Raw genomic sequence first — 27,464 nt, forward strand, 5'->3', positions numbered from 1 at the left:
ATAATTGTTTTAAATTGTATTGTATTTAGTTTAGGTAATTAATTTAATTATAGTGTAGTGTTAGGTGTAATTGTAACTTAGGTTAGGATTTATTTTACAGGTAAATATGTCTTTATTTTAACTAGGTAGTTATTAAATGGTTAATAACTATTTAATAGCTATTGTACCTTGTTAAAATAAATACAAAGTTGCCTGTAAAATAAAAATAAACCCTAAGCTAGCTACAATGTACTATTAGTTATATTGTAGCTAGCTTAGGGTTTATTTTATAGGTAAGTATTTAGTTTCAAATATGACTTATTTAGTTAATGATAGTTATTTTATTTAGATTTAATTAAATTATATGTAAGTTAGGGGGGTGTAAGGGTTAGACTTAGGTTTAGGGGTTAATAACTTTAATATAGTGGTGGCGACGTTGGGGGCGGCAGATTAGGGTTTAATAAGTGTAGGTAGGTGGCGGCGACATAGGGGGCAGCAGATTAGGGGTTAATAAATATAATGTAGGTGTCGGCGATGTTGGGGGCAGCAGATTAGGGGTTCATAAGTATAATGTAGGTGGCGGCGGTGTCCGGAGCGGCAGATTAGGGGTTAATAATATTATGCAGGTGGCGGCGATGTCGGGGGCTGCGGATTAGGGGTTAATAATTGTAAAATTAGGGGTGTTTAGACTCGGGGTTCATGTTAGGGTGTTAGGTGTAGACATAACTTTTATTTCCCCATAGGAATCAATGGGGCTGCGTTAGGAGCTTTATGCTGCTTTTTTGCAGGTGTTAGGTTCTTTTTTCAGCCGGCTCTGCCCCATTGATTCCTATGGGAAAATCGTGCACAAGCACGTTTTGCCAGCTCACCACTACCGTAAGCAGCGCTGGTATTGAGGTGAGATGTGGAGCAAAATGTTTCTCTCCGCTCACTTTTCATGCGGCTAACGCTGGGTTTGTAAAAACCCGTAATACCAGCGTTGTCTGTAGGTGAGCGGTGAGGGAAAACTGCTCGTTAGCACCGCACAGCCTTACCGACAAAACTCGTAATCTAGGTGTCAGTGTTTTATGACTATTTAATATTTGTTTTCTCATATTGTAATATTAAAGAACACTACAAATCTACTGAAAGATTTGTTTAAATAGACAAATAAATTGATACTAATTTTTAAACATTAATTTCAGTAAATATTCACATATGGAATGTGCTTAAAAAAAAATTGAAACAATATAAAATGACAATAAATGCTATCATTATGCTACAAAATTTTTTTTTTAAACCCAGTTTAATTTAGATTAAAATTGTTTTTAATACAGGTAAAAAGGAGGGTTGATTGAAAATATGTTTAATTTCTAGTTGAGAGTAATATCAATCCAATATTAAATAACATATTGTATTGAACAAAATACTTTAAGGACTAGAACATGGTGCTGGGTAAGGTAATATACAATCTGTTAAGACTATTTGTAAAAGTAACTAGCTGTTTTCAGTAGGATTATACACACAACATAAATGTATACTTATTGATAAACTGCAGGTCGGTATGGATTTACATTGCTTGTGCCCCTAGGCAAAAATTACTTAGTTGCCTCATTGTTTGTTTTTTTTATTATCTCTTCCAATTAATTTCCTCATTATCAGATTCACTTACAATGGTTACCTTGCAAACCAATATGATACTGTTAATCCACAGATTATGCTCTAACAGGGATTGCAAAATTGGGTTGCTTGAGCAGCCAGACTGGAATCCTTTTGAGTAAATACTTATATGTCCTCAGCAGGTGTCTAATAAGAAGTTTGGTTTTGAATTAGGAGTGGTTTAAATTATGTTGTTCTTATAAATTATTTAATTTAGTAGTTTAATTTATGTTTTCTCAATGGTCAGGCATCAAATGACTCGTTGTATAACATGAGTAGATAAACAGGACAGGTTAGAAATTATAAACATTTGTTAAGTCTATTCTATACATTTTTATACAAAAACAGTATTCTCATCCTGTCATGGCCATGCCTAAAAGGACTTAAACTTGTTTTTTTTGGTTTGCAGCCACTTTTACAATGAGCCATTAGGTTTAACTGTTGTCTTTTTTATGTCTGGGAACTGCCCTTTGTCATCTAGGTCTCTCTCTAGACACTTGCTTCCTCAGGTGTGTCTGGTTAGTAATCGGCTGTGTTGCTTGTGCACCTGCATTGTTCCAGACATGGATACCCATCCTATGCTCCTACATTGCTCCAGTTTCCTAATCCTGGTGTTGCCGCACTGTTCAACCCAAGCATAGGGTAATTCTCCATCCAAGCTCTGGGCCTTTTGTCTAACTCAGCCAGGATGTGTACTCTATCTTTGTTCTGAGGGCTGCTATCTTGTTATTATCTAACATTTTGTGAAAACATTCCAAAGTGGTCTGCAGCCTAAGCTACTGGTTTTAAACATATATAGAGCAAGTTTTATAGAGCTGATGTTAAAGGGACACAAAGTCAGTCCCTTAAAAACTAAATATACAATACCTTAAATGGACATAAAACCCAACATTTTCTTTCATGATTCCCTATCTACTTCTTTTATCACAATATTTTTGTTTTCTTGTAAACCTTTGTTGAAAAGCAGGAAGGTATGTTGAGTGTGCACATGTCTGCAGTACTATATGGCAACAGTTTTGCAACAATGTTATATAATAGCACGTGCATTAGATGGCAGCACCATTTCCTGTCATGTAGTGATGTGCATGCTACCTATCTAGCTATCTCTTCATCTTCATCTTCTCTGATGAAGCGCATGTGCCCATGCACAAAACGCGTAAGATAGGAGCTTACCGTGTGTCTGATGAAGCCTGCTCCTAATAAACCTTATTCATCCACTTTAAGACTCAGCTCTCCCTTTTCCTCATTTGTAGATATCTCTTGAACAAAGAATAAAATGACAATGAGGCAAATTGGAAACTTTTAAATTTGTATTCTCAATCTGAATCATGAAAAAAAATTGTTGGGTTTCAAGTCCCTTTAAGTCTTAACTTCTTTTTTTTTAACTGAAAAATAAATACATTTAGTTAATGTTATGTTTTTACAAAGTTATCCCACTTTTGCCCTCATTTACCTTACGTGTAGAATTTGTATCTCTGCAGAGGTTTTTTTTTCCCTTTTCAAGAAGCAGAGTGCTACAGCCAATCAGAAGTTGTAACACTCACTTCTGTTGAGACTCAAGACGTTCACCCAAGCTACCTTTTATCAGATTCTGCACTGTTGGTTTCACAGGAGATGAAGAAGGAAAACAAACGGCTGCAGAGCTAGGACTACATGTAGGTAATTAAGGTTAAATGGGTGGCAGGGGGATTATATGACAAATTACATTAACAATGCACTTCTCTTGCAGACAATAATATTTTTCAAGGGACATGATTTGTGTCCCATTAACACCAGCAATATAAACTTACTCTATGTGTGTTTTCAAGCAAAAACTTAGGCTACAGAACATTTAAGAATATATTCACAAAATGTTATATCAGATTATGATCTTGAAAATGTAAAAATAAGCAATGGAATAATGTCTAAGATACAGGGCCTATTGGGAGGGGAGGGGTAAATATTGCCACATCTTAAAACATAGGCGTTCATTTCTGATTATTTCACTAAAGATTTTGTTTAACGTGCACATTTTCTATCACATTGTGTGCTTAAAGGGACACTCAAGTCAAAACAAAACGTTCATGATTCAGATAGATCATTCAGTTTTAAACCACTTTCTAAATTATTTTCATTACCAAAATGTGCACTTTCTTTTTATATTTAATTTTTTTGAGTCACCAGCTCCAGCTGAGCATGTGCAAGAATTCACAGAATATACATGTGATGAGAGCAGGATGTGATGTCACTAGTTGGGGGCGGGGCTTAGGTCCGGTAGTCTGTGTCACAGTTAGTTAGTGAAATCAACCTGACTAGATGTATTTTTCTGTGCTCTGTAATAAAATAGTTGTACCATCATTGCTGTGTCCTGCATATGTCCTGCATCTCATGACATGGTGTCAGAAGTTCTGGCCTGCGCTTCTGTTCCTGATCGATTGCAATGTCAAAGTTTACCCCACCTGAGCCTTTTGACTTCTCTCAGCCTGCAGCTTGGCCCACATGGCGTCAGCGGTTTCAGTGCTTCAGGATTGCTTCCAAACTGAAACAAGTTAAATCTCTTTTATACTCTATGGGGAAAGATGTGGAGCCAGTGTTCAATGCTTTTACTTTCCAAGAAGGGGAAGAATTTAACTTTGATATAGTTATGGATAAACTCAGTGCCCACTTTGTTCCCAAAAGAAATGTGATTCATGAGAGAGCTTGTTTTCACAAACGTAAGCAGCGTGTGGGAGAATCTGTGGAGTCATTTGTGCACAGCCTGTATGAACTAACTGAATTCTGTGAGTTTGGTGTTGCTAAAGAAGAGCAAATCAGAGACAGAATAGTTATTGGAATTGCCGATGCTGAAGTCTCACTGAAGCTGCAGTTAGAGCCTGATTTAACATTAGATGGGGCTTTTAGGATTGCCCGCCAGAGTGAACTGGTGAGAAAGCAGAGTGCTGATCTGAGGTCTGAGAGTATTGTGGATGAAGTGCAACAGTCCAGGAAAACTGCTAGTGAAAGGTACAGTGTGAGCGGTAGATCTAAAATAATGGAAAGGCCTAGAAGTGGATGGGCACAACATGCCCGATGGACACGGTGCTACCGTGCCCATGATCAGAGTGTTATATGCCCGGCCAGAGATAAAAGATGCAGAATGGGCCATTTTGAAGTGGTGTGTAAAACTGAATACATTAAGGAGATGCAGGTGGACAGTGACCAGGAGGGTCAGGAAGTGTCTTTTGTGGGGTCCGTTGTGGAACGGCCAAGCTCAGAGGAAGATTGGAAAGTTACTTTTACTGTAATGGGAGCCAAAGTTTATTTTAAGATTGACACAGGAGCAGATATCACTGTAATGTCTTTTGCTGAATTTATGAAACTGCCTCGACAGCCCCAGCTGGCGAAGGTTACTACAAATGTCCATAGTCCTGGTGGCCGCATTGATTGTGTGGGGAAATTTCTTGCCAGCTGTGAGTACAAGCAAAGAAAGTTCACCATGTGGGTGCATGTGATTCAAGGTCAGTGTGTTAACAATTTATTGAGCAGAAAAGCAGCCTGTGACTTGGGCCTCGTGGCCAGAGTGAATGAGATTTCTGAAGATATGTTTGGCGAGTTGGGCCTACTGAATTGCAAACCAGTCCGTATAGCACTTAAAAGTGACGCAGTCCCATACAGTATTTCTACTCCCCGTAGAATTCCATTCCCGCTCATGCCTTAAGTGGAGAAAGAGCTTATGCGCATGAAGTCTATGGGGGTTATTGAAGAGGTTGTTGAAGCGACTGATTGGTGTGCCCCCATTGTTCCAGTTGCAAAGAAAAACGGAAAGGTGCGCATCTGTGTGGACCTGAAAAGGTTGAATGAGGCAGTGAAGAGAGAGAGATTTGTGCTGCCGACATTAGAAGATATAGCTCCAAAGTTGGCTGGGGCGAAGTTCTTTTCCACATTAGACACTTCTAGCTGCTTTTGGCAGATCCCCCTGGATCCAAAGTGCCGCAAACTGACTACCTTTATCACACCGGTAGGTCGGTTCTGCTTCTGCAGACTCCTCTTTGGGATATCCTCCGCTCCTGAAATCTTTCAAAGGGAAATGAGTTCTCTCCTGAGTGACCACGTGGGCACAGCGGTCATCATGGACGACATTCTAGTGTATGGGTCTACAGTGGAGGAGCATGATCAGCGTTTAAGTTGTGTGCTACAGGCTATCAAAGAGTCTGGGCTGACGCTGAATAAAGAAAAATGTCATTTTAGGAAAAGTGAATTATGTTACTTTGGGCATATCCTCAACGGGGATGGCATCAAGCCAGACCCCGAGAAAATTTGTGCTATTGAACAGATGAAAAGTCCTTCTGATGTACATGAGCTGAGACAGATATTGGGCCTTGTAAATTACGTGGGCAAGTTTCTTCCGGATTTATCAACAGTTTTACACCCTATCACAGAGTTGCTTAAGAAAGACGTTGCCTGGGTCTGGGGACCTTCACAAGAAAAAGCTTTTCTGCAGAACAAGTCCCTGCTGGGGTCTGCCCCAGTGCTGGGGTTCTACGACCCTTCAAAAAAGACTGTGGTTAGTGCCAATGCAAGCAGTTATGGGTTGGGGGTTGCACTCCTGCAGTTAAATGAAAATAAACTACAGCCCATCGCCTACTGTTCCCGCACACTGACGGCTGCGGAGTAAAAATACGCTCAAATTTAGAGAGTGCCTGGCTGCAGTTTGGGCCTGTGAGCGCTTTCAGCGTTATCTAGTGGGTTTGGAGAAATTTAGTCTGGAAACTGACCACAAACCGCTAGTCCCTCTAATCAACTCTTATGACATTGACAAAACACCCTTGAGATGCCAGAGACTTTTAATGAGACTGCTCAGGTTCAATGTTCAGGCAGTGCATGTGCCGGGGAAACAACTGGTTGTGGTGGATACACTATCCAGGCTCCCGCTGGCTGCTGCTGAAGAATCCTCCACAGAATCTGATGTGAAAGTGTATGTTGATTCAGTTCTGGCCTCTAAGTCCATTTCTTCAAGGAAACTGGAGGAAATAAAGAAAGAGACATATTTGGACACAGATCTGCAAGAGGTTATAAAGTACATAAAAAAAGGCTGGCCGGGGAGCCTGGATGTCTTTAAGTGCTTGTAGTGAATGTAGTCCAGCGCTAGATTAGCATGGGTAGAGTATTTAGTTAAATTCTATAATTTGAATATATTGTATTTTGTGATTGGATAAATGTTTAGTGTATGTACTGCAATGTTGTTATTATATATTTATTGTAGGTAATCCTAAGTATTTATCAACATTCAGTTAATAAAAAGATGTAAACAGATATATACAACTGATATATATAAACTTGTTGTCTAATGTGAGCTTCTTATCTATATATAAAAACTAATAAAACATTTGTATAATTAGACAGAAATTTAATAACCTTTTAAAAGCATACATAAAATAAAAAGGGACGTCTCCCTTATAACATCGATTTCATCAGAGAAAACAATTGAATAACTGTAGTATATATTTCCGCTATTTGATAATCAGGTACCTGTTATATAGTGTAACAAATGATAATGTCCAGAAATTGGATTAAAAAAACTTAAAGATCCAAACAAGATGACCTCCCCGCTATTGTGGCGGGTGTGTGTTACCGGTCCGTTAGTGAGAGACTGGTATTTTAAAATATGTCATGTGACTTTTCCTACGTCACACTTGTGATCGTAGCTGTTTCAATATAGTTGTAATGTAACTAGTGATCCTTGATATTCTGTCAAGTGCTTATTATGTTGCAATTTTTTTAAACTTTAATCTGTATGTGTATCCCCCTATTCCGTGTGTAATTAGGGAGTTTTAGGGGAGATTGCAACTTACGCTGGTCTCTTGGCACACCTGATTTCTCTTTTAGTGTGGTCTTTGCGGTCACATTCAGTGACTTGGATGTTAAACTTTGCGGTCACGTGCAGTGACTATAATGCAATCCTCGCAGTGTGGACTTGGCGGTCACTTGTAGTGGTGGGAATTGAAATCGTGACCTTTAGGGTAAGAGAGGGAGATCTTAACCATTAGGCTATGTGTATCTCACTTTCTGTGTTAGCCTAGTGGACTTGGCGGTCACTTGTAGTGACGGTAATGAGGTCTTTGCGGTCACAGAGGTGACTAGTGGTGGGGTCTTTGCGGTCACAAGTGGTGACTAGGAGTAGAATCTTTAGCGGACATCAGTGATGTTATACAGCAAGACGTCTTGAGAAAGCCTAAGGGCGAAACGCGTTGACCTTGACACTGTTGTCACTCTGCACTTTATGCTTTTATTTTGATTGCTGTTATTATTGCCAAGAAAGGAAAGACAACTACTACAAAACTTCCTTTGCTGATTACCTCCTGCAACATTGCAGCTGGACGTTGTTACAACCTGCATTTGTTTCTAATCAGCTCTACTAAGTTGCACAGAGAGATTGCCAAGTTTTACTTTGATCTCCAACGATACAGATCATTCTGTTAGTCACTACTAGTGAGAGCAAAGATTTCCTCTAAGTCACCACTGTTAGTGACCGCAAAGACCACTTTTAAGTCACAATCTGTGACCACAAAGATACAACCGCAAGTTAATACATGCAAGTCACAATCTGTGACTGCAAAGACCTTGCTGTATAACATCACTGATGTCCGCTAAAGATTCTACTCCTAGTCACCACTTGTGACCGCAAAGACCCCACCACTAGTCACCTCTGTGACCTCAAAGACCTCATTACAGTCACTACAAGTGACCGCCAAGTCCACTAGGCTAACACAGAAAGTGAGATACACATAGCCTAATGGTTAAGATCTCCCTCTCTTACCCTAAAGGTCACAAGTTCAATTCCCATCACTACAAGTGACCGCCAAGTCCACACTGCGAGGATTGCATTATAGTCACTGCACGTGACCGCAAAGTTTAACATCCAAGTCACTGAATGTGACCGCAAAGACCACACTAAAAGAGAAATCAGGTGTGCCAAGAGACCAGCGTAAGTTGCAATCTCCCCTAAAACTCCCTAATTACACACGGAATAGGGGGATACACATACAGATTAAAGTTTAAAAAAATTGCAACATAATAAGCACTTGACAGAATATCAAGGATCACTGGTTACATTACAACTATATTGAAACAGCTACGATCACAAGTGTGACGTAGGAAAAGTCACATGACATATTTTTAAATACCAGTCTCTCACTAACGGACCGGTAACACACACCCGCCACAATAGCGGGGAGGTCATCTTGTTTGGATCTTTAAGTTTTTTTAATCCAATTTCTGGACATTATCATTTGTTACACTATATAACAGGTACCTGATTATCAAATAGCGGAAATATATACTACAGTTATTCAATTGTTTTCTCTGATGAAATCGATGTTATAAGGGAGACGTCCCTTTTTATTTTATGTATGCTTTTAACAAGTTATTAAATTTCTGTCTAATTATACAAATGTTTTATTAGTTTTTATATATAGATAAGAAGCTCACATTAGACAACAAGTTTATATATATATATCAGTTGTATATATCTGTTTACATCTTTTTATTAACTGAATGTTGATAAATACTTAGGATTACCTACAATAAATATATAATAACAACATTGCAGTACATACACTAAACATTTATCTAATCACAAAATACAATATATTCAAATTATAGAATTTAACTATATACTCTACCCGTGCTAATCTAGCGCTGGACTACATTCACTACATATCAACCACTGTTTTCTTAGAGGGGAATAGATTAGTCTAGCAGGGTCAATTCTCCAGCGCCTCATCTTTCTCACTACCTGTCTTTAAGTGCTTACCAGCCAGAGAGGTCGCAGCTCACGGAGCTGGAGGGGTTGGTGCTGTTCCAAGACCGCATTGTAATTCCTGTCAGCATGAGGAAGGAGATTTTAAACAGGATTCACGATGGCCACTTAGGCATTACAAAGTGCAGAGAAAGGGCAGCTACAGCTGTGTGGTGGCCTGGGATCAGCTCCGACATTGCAAATCACGTGTCTAAAAGTGCCTTTTGCCGGGAACGCCGGCCTACTCAGAGAAGGGAGCCCTTGATTTCTACTCTGCTGCCTGCGGGGCCGTGGCAGAAAATAGCTGCTGATTTGTGTGAACTGCACGGGAAAAGTTCCTTTTTGTGATCGACTACTATTCCAGGTATTTGGAAATTGCACCCCTGAATGATAGTCAAGCCATTATCATTCGCCTGAAGAGCTTGTTTGCCCGGTGGGGCATTCCAATGGAGCTGGTGAGTGATAATGGTATGCAGTTCGCTTCTACAGAGTTCAGTGCTTTCAGCAGGGAATATGACTTTGTACATTCCACGTCAAGTCCACATTATCCGCAGGCCAACGGAATGGCTGAAAGGGCAGTTCAAACAACAAAATTCATTCTAAAGCAATCTGAGCCGTACCTGGCCTTCTTGTCATACAGGGCGACGCCCATTCAAGCTACCAGGTTTAGCCCGGCACAGCTGATGCTAGGACGCCAGATTCGCACCACTTTACCCTCAGTGGGTGTCTTCAAGCAGCCTGGCCCTATTCATCGGGACGAAGAGGCCAAAAAGGGTTATCGTTTCTTCTACGACAGGAGACATTCTGTCAGGCCCTTACAGGAACTGAATGCGGGGCAAACTGTCACAATTAAGCTGGATGATGAGAAGAAATGGAAGACACCTGCTATGGTAGTTGGCCGCTCTGCAGAACCAAGGTCTTATACAGTCCTTTTTGAGGGAGGGACGGTTACACGCCGTAACCGAAGACATCTTCAGCCTGTACCTGAGAGTCTGGAACTGGATGCCTCGGTACCACCGCCGGTGGGATCCCCTGTTCTAAGAGAGGTGCCTTCCCCTCAGCAAGATCACAGCGGGGATATATCTTTGCCTCCAGCGGACTCTAATTCCCTATCTTCTGTATCAGAGGACAGTTCATGCAAAGTTACATCAAGCGGAAGAGTGGTGAGACTTCCGGCCCGATATAGGGACTGACTTTAGCTAGAACAATGACCGGAAGTATGGGCAGAATAATCCCATGGTCACTGTGGACTAGGGTAGTCTACCCCAATGTCCAAGTCAGGATGTAATTTATGTGTTTATATTTTCTGAACCTATTTATTTATATATTGTTCGAAAAAAATGTTGTTGTATACTCTGTTCATATACCTTGTTATTTGTTATATTCAAATGTATGCTTTGCGTTTGAAAAAGGGGAAGATGTGATGAGAGCAGGATGTGATGTCACTAGTTGGGGGTGGGGCTTAGGTCCGGTAGTCTGTGTCGCAGATAGTTAGTGAAATCAACCTGACTAGATGTATGTTTCTGTGCTCTGTAATAAAATAGAGTTGTACCATCATTGCTGTGTCCTGCATATGTCCTGCATCTCATGACAATACATATATGCATTTGTGATTGGCTGATGGTTGTCACATGATACCAGGGGAGTGGAAATAGACATAACTTTGAAATTTGTCAGAAACAAATCTACTACTTATTTAAAGTTCACACTAAGTGCTATTGTATTGTCATTTTGGTATGTATTTGCTGATTATGTAATTCTACTGTATTTACTGGTCCTTTTATATGACAGGCTTAAGATACAGTTGTAATAGTGCTTTTCTAAATAAAGTTGTTTTTTTTAGGTATAGTATCCATGCTTGACTATTGCACAGGCAAAAAACTAATGACTGTATAGCCGTGTTAATAAATACAACTTTACTGAAATTTGACATCTATAATGTATATTTTATTTTTTATTGTTTTGCTGAACATACTTTATGGGAACAAAGTTTTCCTTTTTTTCTTTCCTTTTATTATTTCAGTATTTCTTTAGAAAAAGACACTGAACATGTTGTAGTTATTCTTCAGTTAAATTATCTACTTGATTTCTATAATTACTGTTATTTGCACTTATAAATATAGCTCAGTCTTACTGCCAGAAGACCTTAATCTTATTTAGTACAAAGGAGGTGCATAGAGATAAGTACCTGGTATTAAACATCTTCACTTTGCAGTTTGTGAAATAGAAGTTTTCAATATTCATTTTCTTTTAAATTTTATAAACAAAAGTTTTGAAATAGAAGAAAATAGTAATTTACAGAAACAAATCTCGGTGGACATATTTGACATGAAAAAACATGTTGAGGGGGAGGTGCCGAGAGGTGACGTCGCAGCATCACGCAGAGAGGAGAGCAGCATGCAAAGAAGGGAGGTGAAGTGAGCAGCGACCAAATTTCGGATCACGGGCAGTGCTCAGCTAACAAGCAATCTTTGCCTGGTATCTAAGCTGCTGTTAATATACAAACTGCACGGGAATCGCAGGTTTGCAGGTGACGCCCGAAAAGACGGGCTGGATGACCCATCTTTTCACCACAGGACAAGGAGGAGGCATAGGCTCCGGTAACCCAAGGAGTTGGCCCAAAGAAACCTCGATAAGGGGTTCCTGGTATCTCACCGGTATATCAGCTGAGACCTGTTCCCCCCCCCCCCCCCCCCGGAGCGGAGCAAAAGAAAAGATCACACCCAAGGGGACCAAGTACAGAGTGAGAGCAAGCAACCAGTAAGGTATTACAGACACCACGGAGGCCCAGCCGGGTAAGGAAAGTTGGTGGTTTGAGTATGATTGCCATTTCTACGCACTAAGCATTCAAACCGGCTTCTAAAGTGTGTTAGCAGACATTGGTCTGTGTCAAGGAAAAGGGGCTGGAGTTTCGTCCTAAGACTACTGGACTGTGTAATTGAATGGTTGGAACTAGAAGCTCTGTAAAGTTTAAGAGACAGAAAAAAAAATGCCCTTAATAATTGTCAAACCCCCTAGTCAGGTGTTTAGCTGTTTACTCAGAAAAGGGTGGTAAGGCCACTACAGGAGTAGGAAGGCAAGTCTTTGGAAAAGCTGCGTTATATAATTACAGTAGTTGATGCACCTATATCCCCTGTGATGAGGAACTATTGTTAACAAGTATTTCTTCCTTAAACAAATTGTAAGTCAGTTACAAATTGAGGATTAAGTAATGTGAAGTCCGGATGGACAAATACTTGAAATCTCAGAAAATGTTGCACAAACAGAAACTGGGGGAAAGAAAGAATCCTAAAATCATAAATGTCTCAGGGACTTCTTTGCTGGAGGACAAAGGGGAAGAGGCAAGTGAGGCAATAGTATAGCTACCTAGGTTTCAGCCTTGATTTTTCATAAAATGGAGGAGATTAACCTAAAACTCTTATCTATAATGGAGAAAATAAAACATCAAAATAGCAGGTTTACAGAATTAGAGCAAAGAGTTTTGGAATGTGAGGATAAATTAAATACCTTTTGATACTAAATATATCTTGGTACTGTAACAAAATAGTAAACTAGAGGCCAAAATGGAAGAATTGAAGGACAGAAGCAGACACAATAATCTGAGAATAATTGGCTCTCAGAAGAGGTTAAAGCAGAGAGCCTGATACAATTTGATGAAGTAACCTTCCCCTCATTGTTAAAACTGGAAGGAGTAGGATTTAAATATGCAGTAGAAAGAGCCCATAGAACCAGCAAAGTACAAGAGCCATCAGATTCAATACCAACTAAGCCCAGACCAGTCATGGTGAAGTATCTAAACTTCCAAGGCAAAATGGAAATCCTGAGAGCCTTTAGAAGGATGCAACAGCTTACATATAAAGATGGAAGGGTGCTGCTTTTTCAAGACTTTTCCTACGAGACGGCGAATAAAAGGAGACTGTTTTCTCCAATATGCTCCCAACTGGTGAGCATATTACCAGTTGTACCCATTTAAATTAAAAATTAAAGTTGGTAATGACTTTTTTGTTTTTGAAACCTCTGAACAAGCACAAGCCTTTTTGGATAGGGAGATCTCCTAGTTACCCTTGATGTAAATAGCCTGTACACCATCATTCTCCATAAGACAGGACTGAGCGGTAGTGAGGGAACAATGCTCATTGAATTCTGTCTAAATAAGAATTTTTTTAGGTTTGAATAAAGATTCTATTTCCAAGTAGTAGGGACGGCGATGGGGTTGAATATGGCCCCATCCTACGCCAATATATTCATGTCCTACTTTGAGGATAGATATCTTTGGAGCACCAATGACAAATCTATTATCTTCTATCAAAGGTATAGATGATGTGCTTTTGATTTGGAGAGGGGGGCAGAGAAAAATTACTAACATGGTTTGAGGCAATTATCAACACAGGCACTACAGTAAGATTTAAGATGACAGTGGATGAGAACCATATACAATTCTTGGATCTTAGCATATACCTGTCTGGCAACACACTAGGAACAACATTGTACAGTAAACCGACTGACAGGAACTCTATCCTGAGGGCAGACAGCAGCCATCCTCCATCTTTACTTCGAGGTATAGTTAAATCCCAAATGATTAGAGCAATCAGGAATAATTCAGAAAAATAGTTAGGGGTCTCCCAGTTGGAAGGAGTAAGAGATACATTGCTACAAAGGGGATACAGACCAAAATTGGTCAATTCCACTGTGGAAACAGTTCAATAATTTACACAAGAGGATTTGACCAGAGGGATAAAGTAGCTGATGAGAACAGGCTTATGCTTGCAACTATCTTTTCGCCTAATACCACTAATGCAGGCAAAATTTGGAAAACACATTGGCCATTCCTCTGACCCAAAATTGAACTTCGCACAAAATCTCAAACCCATGATGGGATAAAAAAAAAAAAGGTACCAACCTACGTGATCTATTGGTCAAAACAGACCCCAAACATTGTTATCTAAAGAGGCCCAGAGAGAATATAAAGGGATCATATAAATGTTTGGGATGTACTACGTCCAATGGGTTCATTGCAACCAAAATATTTCACCATCCCCATACGAACAAGTGGTTTACAATAAGATATTTTCTATCATGCAATACTACACATGTTGTTTAACTGCTCTTCTATCCATGTCCAAGTTTCTATGTCGGAAAGACTAAAGGGACTTTGCAGGAACAAATGGCTAACCATAGAGCGGCAATCCGACAGGCACTTGATAAAGGAGAATCGGAACAACCTGTCACAAGACATTGTTCTGAGAAGTCACATCCGGTATCTTCTATTCAAAATATACTCATCGATCACATCCCTAAGTTGGATAGTGGTGGTGACAGGAGCAAAGCATTGCTGATCCGTGAGGCACAGTGGATATATAGACTGGGCACTATTTATCCAGGTGGATTAAACTTGGCACCAGACTTCAAGCAATTGATATAGCCTGTAGATGTGATACACACTTGGGGTGCATTCCATAGCAATAGGGCTATATGATGGGAAGGTGGAAAAAACTGATGTCATAGCATGACATGGGTATCCCCCAAGTACCTGAAGTTTGCAGGTGATTTAAGGCGATGTATCTCTAATCACTGCCAGCTGAGCCCACTGCTGCCAGTAGTCACTCTGTTCTTCACACTTCTGGCTACAACATGTATATAATACATAAAAGGACACTATGTAAATAACACTCATCTTGTAAATAACATCCACCCCAGGGATTTAAGGATAGGTTTTACACACCAGGGGTGCATACCATGGAGACATGACCCCTTGAGATTGGGTAGATATGCAGTTGCATTTTCTAATACCATCTCTTTAATGCTAGTGGAGAGGGGGGTACCCCGATCACACTGCCACTGAGGCCATGCCATGATGTATTGTCACTCACATATACGATTATCCAAATGCCCATCTTGGCTTGTGATGGTCATAGGCCCATCTGTGGGTGGGATGTTGAAGTGACGATATGTAGGTGTCAAATTATTGAATTGACAGAAAATTAATATAACTGCTGTTTCTACATATATGGCATACAAATATCAAGAATATGGTTTGGCATTACATTAAATATGCCTACAATGTACTTGTGTATAGGTAGAAACCATAGAAAGGATCCTCTTGCCTAATGTATCACAGGGTATACCAGTGCTACTCTTTGCATATAATATGCAGGATGAAATATAATGTATATAGATATACACTAGATTGGATAGGGTATTGTGATATATATTTTAGATATTTCTAGTATGTTTGTTTATATACTGGACATTTTTTGTGATTTAGTTGCAACAACAAGTTCAACTTATTCCCTTTTTTTTTTTTCCACTACGTTTAATGTGAGGTAATACCTTGGGGGTGACATAGAAGTTCCCCCCTCAATTGGTTTATTTTTCTAATTTTTATTAGGGTTGCTATGGCAACGGAAAATAAATATCAATTACATTCGAATTAACATATAGTTTATACACAATATAATTTAATATATTGCATCATTGGATACATAGATGAACCTCTGCTTTGAGGTAGTGTGAGCATAATGGATCTATCATAGCCTGCTAAGTAAGGCGATATTACTGACCAGATACACTTGTAACACATAATGAGTACCATATAGAGCAGATACTAAAAACATATGTGCTCTGTAAACAACACACCCGTATGCTATTTAGGTTGGCTGCCATGATAACAGATTGGTATCCTTGGTAACGGGTAAACACTGGTAGTATATCAACAGAAGAACAATGATCCTTTGCTTAGGTTTTAAAAAACACACATTTTGTTTGACGCACATAGGAGGCACTAATAGATGATGATGATGTTGTTGCTTGTCTAAGTCGATTTGATGTTACTTTTCATATTTTAATTTTTTTTTTTTTTTTTTAAAACAAGCTTTATTTTGATAAAACATACAACTTGAATCACGGGTTAACATGTCCATAAAATACAAACAAGAAACAGAGATATAGTCCTGAGTATTGAGATAAGTCTGTTGGTTTTTGTTTAAAGTTTTGCCATTACAGGACTATTAGCAATAAAGTAATAATATTCACTAAGCAAACTCAATCAGTCCATGATCCAGTGCTTTGAAACTTGTTTCGTCGAGCGGAAATGCTCGTGGTGATGAAGAAAAACGTATTGCATAACATATATATCTTAATTAACTGTACATCAGGGGATATAACAAACATACATTAAGATTCTCAGCATACTTGCTTCATACTGCTGAGAGTATTATAATACCTGATGACTACCTTCAAAAGATGAAGGCATAGAAGAACAGATCAAGAAGATCAGTGCAGAAAAAGGAGAAAAGGAAGAAGAGGAAGAGGGGAAGAGAAAAAAAAAAACATATTTTTTTTTTTTAATGAGCTTTATTGAGAAAAAAAATTGACAATACATGTTTTATAATGCCATCAACAATAAAGAGATACATTTTCTCAAAGCCGTATAGCGTAGTCTTTATTATGTTTTCTAAGAGAGATCTTGATAAAGTTTGTTGTTTTAGTTCTTTTCTTGGAGTCAGATGAATTCCAGATTTCAAGATCCAGTAAGCTCAATGTTTTCTCTTTCCTTTATCTTTCTTCCCAGCTTTAAACAATTTGAATAAAAGTAGAGTTTAAATAATTTTGATAGGGTAACAACAGTGTGAAGAATAATGTTAATTTATGTCTGCTGATAAATTTCACTTAGATAATGGTTGGGGGGAGGGGGTATAATTTCCTTACATAGAGTGGGGGAGGGGATCAGTGGATGGGGACAGGGAAGAGTAAAATGGGAAGGGAGAGAGAAACTACTGAGAAACGTGTTGCTGTATCTAAGTATTTTATATTAAAGTATTTTATCATTTTATATCAAGACTGAGCTTTATACACATTTTTATGGGAATCCAGCTTTTTGGCATTATCACTAATTTTAAAATCGTGTGGATCCTATTGCATCTAAGATTGAGGCACTCCCTACTGATGCTCCTGACACAGTGAATGAGTTAGCCAGACTACTGCTTAATATCTGGCCTGCGTCTATAGCACTTGGTAGTGCATCATCAAATGTGAGTTGAATATTCCTATCTTACATCTTTATATGCTTTAACATATTATGCTATGGTAGTTTGTTTCTGATTCATCCTAAGGAAGAAATAACACCACACAAGCTGCTGCCATTGAGAGAGAGAGTTAGCCAGCATACTCTAAAATCCCTGGCCTGTCTGTACAGCACTTGATAGTGCTTTCCTAAATGTGAGTGTACTTCTATCACTTTGTATCATACTTTGTCATTTTTTGAACCTACTACACTATGGGCGCCTTCTCTTTATATATTTTCCTATAGGTTTACCACCAGAGTGAGCGGCCATCTCACTTTATGAAGAGCTGCCTGCAAACTATTTTTGCACACATTTTGGGACCATTAAACAGCTAAAGAAGGAACAAAGAGACATTCGTTTCTATCACTGTCTTATCCCCCACTAGGGAAACCAACAATTTTTTGGACATTGAACTTGTCCTACCACACATATATAATGTTTTAATTGTGTTGAAATTGTGTTTTACAGTGTATGAATTTTTTTCATTACATAGTATAAATTCTACATTTTTTTTTTTTTTTTTTGCACTGATATTCATATATCACGTTTGGCGCACCTATTCACTCTTCCTTGACTTGGCTGAGCTAGTTTTGTCTACTCTCCAGCACTTGTTGTCAGAGTTTTTATATATTGCTTTAAGTTTCTGCGGGGTAAGATACCATCTAGATAAATATTTATAGTTAATTTCCTGTACTTTCGCTGAAACAGATTTCGCATTACAGTAATTATAAATATTTTAGTCCAATCTTTGTTCGATATTTGGGAAGCTAGTTCCATTTCATTGCATATATGGAGGGGAGTTGTCGCCTTTGTTTAACAATAACCTGTAGGTCAATGAAATTGTATGCTTAGGTAGCGGGTTTAAGAGGCAAAGGTTGTAGGTTCTCTAAAGAATTTAGTTTTTTTTTTTTAATATGGGTGTCCAGATAATGTTTTAACTGGGTGTAGGTTAACCAAGTTATAGGTATATGTTTTGTGCAGATCAGAGAGAGGTTTTATTTTGTTTTCTCTAGATATGTGATATATAGTTAACGGTCTCACGGTGTTGGGTACTGTCGTCGTAAGCTATAGATATGTGCCGGTAATTCTGAGTTACCTATGAAGGTTGTTAGCGGTGAGTATTCTGATGAAATGTGTGGGTAAGTGGCTAGAATCTTGTGCCATTGATAGTTGAATTCTGTTAGAATCGGGTAATTTTTTATTATAGTGGGTCTAGATTTTTGGGGTAGCCAACTCAACATGCCCATGTTGTCTATATGTAGTATGTCCCTGTTTATTTGTATCTATAATTTATTTGGTGAATCCATGCACCATTCTGCTTGTTGCTGTAAAGTGATGGCTTTTTTATATACGTCTATGTTCGGGAAACCTAGACCCCCCCCCCCTTTCCTTAGGTAGATATAATGTATTTCTGTTCACTCTGGCTCTGGTGTCTCCCCAAATGTATTTCTCTATTTCTCTTTGAAACCTTTTAATAAATGTGGGGTGCAGGGGGATTGGTAACATTTATAAATAATACAGTAGCCTGGAAGTACATTCATTTTTATCACTCCTACATGACCCAGCCAGGAGATATTTTTCATTTTCCATGATGACAGGTCCATGATAATAGTTTTTAGTGAAGGCAAAAAGTTTACCTCGAACAAGCTAGACGGTGATGGCGTAAAAAATATACCTAAGTATTTTAATTCCTCAAATTCCTTGACAGTGTGTGGCACCGATAGGGTAGGGGAGGAAAGAGTTAAGAGAATATCATCAGCGTACATAGCAAGCTTATGTTCCTTTTCCCCTATAGTTATTCCCGAGATAAGGGAGTTGCGCCTAATTTTCGGGGCCAAAACCTCTACTGATAGGGCAAATAGCAGAGGTGATAAGGGGCACCCTGGTCTTGTTCCAGTGTTGATTTGGAATGTGTTAGAAAGTATGCCATTGACCTTTACTTGTGCTGAGGGCCGAGAATATAGAGAGAAGATATTGTGTATAAATTTGTTGCCAAATTGCATGTGTGACAGAGTAGCCCTGAGAAAATCCCAGTCCACCCTGTCAAATGCCTTTTCCGCATCTGTTGAGATTAGGAGCATAGGCATTTGGTTGGCTTTTGCATGTGATATGAGTTGAACAACTTTTATCGTATTGTCCCGGGCCTCGCGGCTGGGTACAAAGCCCACTTGGTCGGGTGAAATTAATTTAGGGAGAATGTTATTTAAGCGTTTGGCCAAAATTTTTGCAAAACTCTTCACGTCTACATACTTTTCATATTTTTATCTTTATCGGCACTTTTGTATACAACCGGAAGTGATGTATATACACTTCCGGTTCCAGGTAAAAAAAGAGCGCATGTTTGAGTTCCAAGATAGAATGTTTGGCGCCACATGAATCTGGATGTGGTATGTACACACTTGTTATTTGATTGTATGCACTATATAAGTGGGAGGGTTATGCACTTTGATTATTCTGATGAAGGGGATGTAATATCCCCGAAACGTTCAATAAAACTTTGCTGTTTTTACTTTGAGAAAAGAGAGAGTGCATTCATCTGTGGTTATATATATATATATATATATATATATATATATATATATATATATATATATATATATATATATATATATATATATATATATGTATATGTATGTATGTATGTGTGTATATATATATATGTATGTATGTATGTGTGTATATATATATATATATATATATATATACATACATACATATGTGTACACACACACATATAGGAGTGTGTAATGCCCGCCCCTACATTCGCAAAAGTGAAGGTAATTTCTCTCCGCCACCTCAGAGATGGCAGGAAGTGTAAGAAGCAGCGATCTAATGACCCCTGCTTCTTACATTGTGGGAAGCAGGCTTTTGCTGCTTTGTACATGGGGCCTATAATGTACATTGGTGCCCTTTGCAGTTAAGTAGATGAAAACATGTTAATACATATTTATGCAATATTCATATTTAATTGAGTGTTATACAATGTATTTACTTTAAATATTTCCTATTTCAATGATCTTCACATAGGGGAAGATGTTCTATGTATTTTTAAATAGATATTCACATATATATATATATATATATCTCAAAGAAGGAAAGTTCACTGATCCCTTAAGTTAATAATCTTCATAGTGGTAAACAAAAACAGTGGTATTGAGAACTACGGTCTCTTAAGTAAATTCCTAGGCACAGAAGAATAGGTTAAATAACTTTGTAAGAGACCTGAGTCACTTAAACCCCCTACACTCGCCAGTGATGAGAAAGCTAGAAATGCTAGTGCATAATGATGGATAATTTATGAACCTGGATGGTCTAATTAAGCAGTAGCAAGAGCAGCGTCTGCTCAAGCGGTCACACAGACACTGACTCACTGCTGGCGACCCGGGCTCTATCCTCGTCTTCCAAAGAAACTTTTCTGACACTCCGTTTCTCAAAGACAGGCAATGTTCCGGTGTCCCACTATGCAGGAAGGGGGTGTGAAGAACACGTGACTCTGCCCGATCCAATCAGCTACTCGGCAGTCCGGAGTCGTAGGCAATCAGTTGTGGATAGGAACCAAGTGCCAAAGGTCCGTCCCTGCCGCACGGTATAGGTAACAATCAAAGAAGAAGCAGCAGTGGCAGGTGGTGGTATAAAAACAGCATTTTATTTCAACATCTCGTTAAAACAACAACCATGGGTCACACAGCGACAGATTGCAGTAAATCCGAGATCCCTGGGAAAGGAAGCGGACGACTGTAGCGGGCCCGGTGTAATCAATAGAGCGGCCCGTAATACACGGCGACACACGGACGACCACTCTACCATCTTCAAGAAGCAGAGAAGAGGGGAATCTGGAGATCTATGTGGGTTATCCTTCTCACTGTGCGGCACTTACCTCATTAGATTGGGGGTAAGGAATGTAAGTAGAAACCCTGACTGGGTCTGCTGTTGTTATTATCCCTCATACTCGCTTTGGATTTCACTGAAGAACTTTGTTATTATTATTATTATTTCATGGACTAATAAGATATTCCATTTTCTTTTCAAAAGATTGGATTGCTGTAGGACTTCAAATTAGAATAAGCATATTTTAAAAAGACTTTGCACATTTTTTGCACATATTAATGTGATATATGGATGATTTATTAGTCAAATTTAAAATAACAGCCAGGTAACGTCTGACATGTATAGATATATATTATATCAAATTTTATATATATATATATATATATATATATATATATATATATATATATATATATATATATATATATATATATATATATATATATATATATATATATATATATATATATAAAAGTTCTGCAGAGGCGGAAATGCAGTTTAAAATTCAAAATGTATTCGATCCAAAATCTGCATAAAAAGACATTTGGAGGTATCTTGACAAACAATCTAAGCATGAAAAAATGCTAACATGTTTCGGCACTAGGCCATAATCATAGCTAATGGGTACACCTGTTACATGACCTATGTACCCTAAACAAACTTATCATTGCTTAAAAACAAATCATCAGCTGTTCTCTGTGATTACCATATTTAAAGGTATATTTGTCATACATTGTTATTAAATGCCTGTGTTTACTCCCAGTAAATGTTAATTTATTTATGCTGAAGATGCATTACTCATTAATAGCTGACATCAAAAAGACTTTGTAAGTTGAGTAACACACAGACTAGAATGGGAATTATGTGGAAAGCGCTTATATATGTATAATAACAAAATATATACATATCTAATCAATTACAGACTGACAGCAGTGTGTCTGTGTGTCTAAGGTGTACTAAATTATATGCTGATTTGCAAACTTGCTTAAAAGTTGACTTTGATTAATACAACAATAAACTTTTATAATATAACAAAACTAGAGCTAAAGCTCATATGTTTACATTAGATATAATTTTCATTTCCAGTAGTTAATTAAATCGTATTCGGAATTCATCCCAAAAGTAACTCGTGTACCCAGCTTGAAGATCCAACACATTTCCCTCTTTCCCAGCAACTTGTCCCTATCCGCTCCCCTGGGGGGGGGGGGGGGGGGGTTATCACCTTTTCAATGGCCTACCACCGAAAAGTGGTCAAAGCTTTGTTATGCTTTCTTGCAAAATGCTGGACAAGAGGGGTAGTGGCCTCTCCCGAACTGATAGTTGACTGCATTTTCGCCTCTGCAGAACTTTCTTGTACTTTGATTGCTTTTTTACCAGGATAGCAGAGGTGGTATGCATTTTATTCGCTCTTGCTGCCCTTTGATGCACTGACAGCCAGACCCCGGGCTAATGCTTGCAGGAGGCTAACAGCTCATTGGCCTAACCTTTCGTTCGTCTGGATGTCTAATTTGATGGGCTAGATAATGTGGTTGTGAATACACGCACAGCTCCTGATACGGAAGGAACAAACGCTGAACAGCAAACATTTTGGCATACAGAATCAGGAGCCGCAGAGGTATTTGTCCGTATTGATAAAGGACTCTGAGACCGGTGAGTGGGTACAGCCGCATAGCAGTTTCTACAATGACACGGATTCAGTTGTTTGTATAGTACTGATGTTATCTCACTATTGGTGAATGAAGTAACCCTGGTACACATCTGTGGGTTGGCTGCATTAATGAGACTGTGTATATATTAACAGATAATTACCAAGCTTTGCCACTGCATAGGGGATCTATGGGCGTTAGCATCTTGGGGCATTCATAAGACTATTTAGTCCTGACTTATTGTCTAATAGATTTCAGACTGAACCCATTGCTTTATATATATATATATATATATATGAGTTCTCCCCAAACACGAGGACAAAGGCGGCTGAAGAATCATCCACGGCTGGTTCAAAAGAGTTTATTGAGGCAAGGTGCTTAATACAAAAGGTGAGTGCAAAGCCTTAACACCTGACGCGTTTCATCAGAGGTATATATATATATATATATATGTAGGCCAGCACTCACGGTTACAGGTTCATCCACCCAGGGTGCTTCCATGATATGAATAAAGGCAGGAAATGAGGATGCACTCGCCAGGATTTTTCAATGTTACCATTTAATGTAACGTTTTGGGGCATTATCCCCTTCGTCAGACAAGACAACATAACAATGTTCAAACATGCAAAATACAGTACCTTTTAAACTAACCCCAGTGATACAGTTCCAGGTCAAAACCTGTGACTGTGATGCCACTCCCACTGGCAAAAATCAACAGGTGAAGACCCCCATACTGTACTCCCATTACTTGAAGCTTATAAAACCTAGATCACCCAAACAACCTATACCAAATACAAATATACCATATATACAGCAGATCCTATATTCAAAAAGACCCCAAGTCTAGTCAGATCATAGTACGTGAAATGTCATGAGTGCCACGGGCAGATTGCGGCCGTCAGGAGGTTGTCATAGCAACCAAACCAACATACAGCCCCCAAAGCAATTGGTATGGCTTCTCACGGCCAATCAGGTATCTACAAAAATGGAGGTGCGCCCACCACCATCAAATGGGAAAGACATAGAGTCCGTGCAAAGAGCATGTAAAAAACAATATTGTAACAGAGTCAGATAGCATACACTAAGATGAAATACAGTGAAACATCACATCAAAATAAATATAAGCATCATATTCCCATCATTCACAATTAAGCGCTGCAAATTTGAAGTGAACCTCAAATGTATCATTATTCTAACAGATCATAAGGGTTTGTTATTCTAATCCAATCAGGACGTTGGAAGCCCGGGACATTATTGATTAACAAAGGACCTAGAAATCACTATAAGGTAGTGGCATACATAGTATGACACGGTATGACATATATAGGTTGCAGTGTCATACTGTTTAGATCAGGACAAATATATCCCACCAATTAAAGGAGTAAACCATCATATTTATATGAGGGTGCAGCACTATTGCCCAATCACAATGCGAACATAGAAAGAATAGCAAAAAATAGAAAAAAATAATAATGGGCAAGCAGGGCTCCATAATATATAGAGGCTATGGGGAGGGAACCAAAAAATATAATATATTTTAAGATAAGTATTATTCCTGAACATAGAGGTGGCAATGGAGAATAGTGGGGTGGATTAAACTATAATTATATTAAGTATTATAGTTTAATCCACCCCACTATTCTCCATTGTCCGCATTGTGATTGGGCAATAGTGCCACACCCTCGTATAAATATGATGGTTTGCTCTGTTAATTGGTGGGATATATTTGTCCTGGTCTACGCAGTATGACACTGCAACCTAACTACAACTCGACTTGATGAGTGGCCACTACCTTATAATGATTTCTAAGTCCGTTGTTGATCAATAATGTCCCGAGCATCCAACGTCCTGATTGGATTACAATAATGCACCATTATGATTTGTTCGAATAATGTTACATTTGAGGTTCACTTTGAATTTGCAGCGCTTAGTTGTGACATGAGTTGTGTGTGTGTGTATATATATATATATATATATATATATATATATATGTGCGTGTGTGTTTGTATGTATGTGGGGTTAGTGAACTTGAGAAAATGTTAAAAAAAGCGCACAAAGGGCTTTTTTTTTTTTACCTTTTCTTATCCCATTGAAGTCTGTGGGGGAATACATTAACGTGATCATGATATTCGAAGTTCGGCTTTTTTTGCACGTGTTGGGTTAGCACACGAGCGGGAGCGATAAATAGCAAGCCACTCATAATCTTGCCATAGTTACTCAGATTTCTAGAGCTTTTCTCTTCAGTGGAGACAAAAGGTGGCATTAGACAGAGAATCTTTATTATACCTTTTTGTTTAAGTGACATTAAAAAAATGGAAAGCTGAGAAATAGAAATTTAAAAATAATAACACAGACAGAAAATATAAAAAAGATCAAACTAACATTAAAGGGATATTAAAGTAAATGTATTTGTTTGCTCAATCTATATGAGGATAATTTAATGCATGTAAAATGAATCGCAAGCCCTGATGTCACAAAATTGCTTGAATAGGAGAGGCGAAAAATGTTTTTATTATATGGATATATGTAATATACCGATTATTCTTATAGAGATATAAAGATTTCCTAAACATATTTTGCATAACATGTACTTGAAGTTATAGGTACATAATAATAATATTATTTAAAAAAAATAATATATATATATATATATATATATATATATATATATAATATATATATATATATATATATATATATATAATATATATAAGAGACTGTTATAAATATATATATATATATATATATATATATATATATATAATGTTGTTGTTGTTTTGCTTTTATTATTTTAAATTGGGGAATATGGGTATATATATATATATATATATATATATATAAGAGACTGATATATATATATATATATATATATATATATATATATATATATATATATATATATATTGTTGTTGTTGTTGTTTTGCTTTTATTATTTTAAATTGGGGAATATGGGTACCATGAGTACCCTTGGCCAACTTTTTGCATCCCAAAATATTATGATCAAAAACAAGGCTGGCAAACCTAGGGCATGACTGCCGAAAGGGCACTCATGAAAAATTTGTCTGGCTGTGGACCATTCTCCTTGGTTTCATTGGCTGCAATTGTAGCAATAAATTCATTATTTTTACTATGACTCCATGCTAGATATCGGCAGCTAAGCTTTAATTGTTGATCTCAAGCTGAAGGGTAGTATATTCAGGAGTAATTTGAGGAAGCTTTTCTTTACAGAAAGAGTGATTGATTTATGGAATAAACTTCCTCAAGAGGTAGTAATGACAAACACTGTGAGGGACTTTAACCCCTTAAGGACCAAGGATGTATAGGGTACGTCCTACAAAAAATTTCAGTTAGCGTCCAAGGACGTACCCTGTACGTCCTCGGGAGTTTGAAGCGGTGGAAGCAATCCTGATTGCTTCCATCTGCTTTCAAGGGGTTGCAGTGATGCCTCGGTATTGAGGCATCACTGTAATCCCTTTTTGTAGCCACCAATGCAGAGAGAGCCACTCTGTGGCCCTCTCTGCATTGGGCATTGATGGTGCCGATCGTTGGTGGGTGGGAGCAGCAGCAGGGAGGCGGGTGGGCGGCTCATCAGTGTTCTGGGATCCTGTTCTGGTGTAACACATGTGCGCCTCACTCGGAGGAAGCGTCCGGGGTGGGGGCGCATGTGTCCGCCTGGGTGTGCACGCGCGGCGAAATCAAGATTTCTGCACTAATTTTTTTTCAGGAAGGCTATGGTGGGGACATCTGGGATGTTGGGCAAGGGATCTGGGAGGGGTAGGGAGGTAGGATATTGAGGGGGGCAGCTTAAAATATCTTATTGTACTAAAAAAAAAAAACACACATTTTTTGGGGCAAACTGGGTACTGGCAGATAGCTGCCAGTACCCAAGATGGCAGTAAATAGGTAGAGGGGGGTGGGTTTAGAAAGCTGTATGGGAGGGAATAAGGGAGGTTGGGAGCTAAGAGGGGATCCAACACTACAGAATCAATTGAAGAAAAAGAAATGTAAAAAAAAATGAAAATGCTTTTTATTCTAGTACTGGCAGACTTTCTGCCAGTACTTAAGATGGCAGTGACAATTGTGAGGTGGGGGAGGGAAGAGAGCTGTTTGAGGGGGGTTAGGGAGGGTTCAGAGGCTGGGATGTGTCAGGTGGGAGGCTGATCTCTACACTTAAGCTAACATTAACCCTACAAGCTACCTAAATTTTCCCCTTCACTGCTGGGTATAATACAAGTGTGGTGCGCAGCAGCATTTAGTGGCCTTCCAGTTACCAAAATGCAACGCCAAAGCCATATATGTCTGCTATTTCTGAACAAAGGGGATATTAGAAAAGCATTTACAACCATTTGTGCCATAATTGCACAAGCAGTTTGTAAATAATTTCAGTGAGAAACCTAAAATTGTGAAACATTTAACCCTTATTTTTTATTTGATCGCATTTGGCGGTGAAATGGTGGCATGAAATATACCAATAATGAGCCTAGACCAATACTTTGGGTTGTCTACTACACTACACTAAAGCTAAAATTAACACTACAAGCTCCCTAATTAACC

The sequence above is a fragment of the Bombina bombina genome, chromosome 6, assembly GCF_027579735.1.
Source record: "Bombina bombina isolate aBomBom1 chromosome 6, aBomBom1.pri, whole genome shotgun sequence".
Taxonomy (NCBI): Eukaryota; Metazoa; Chordata; class Amphibia; order Anura; family Bombinatoridae; genus Bombina; species Bombina bombina.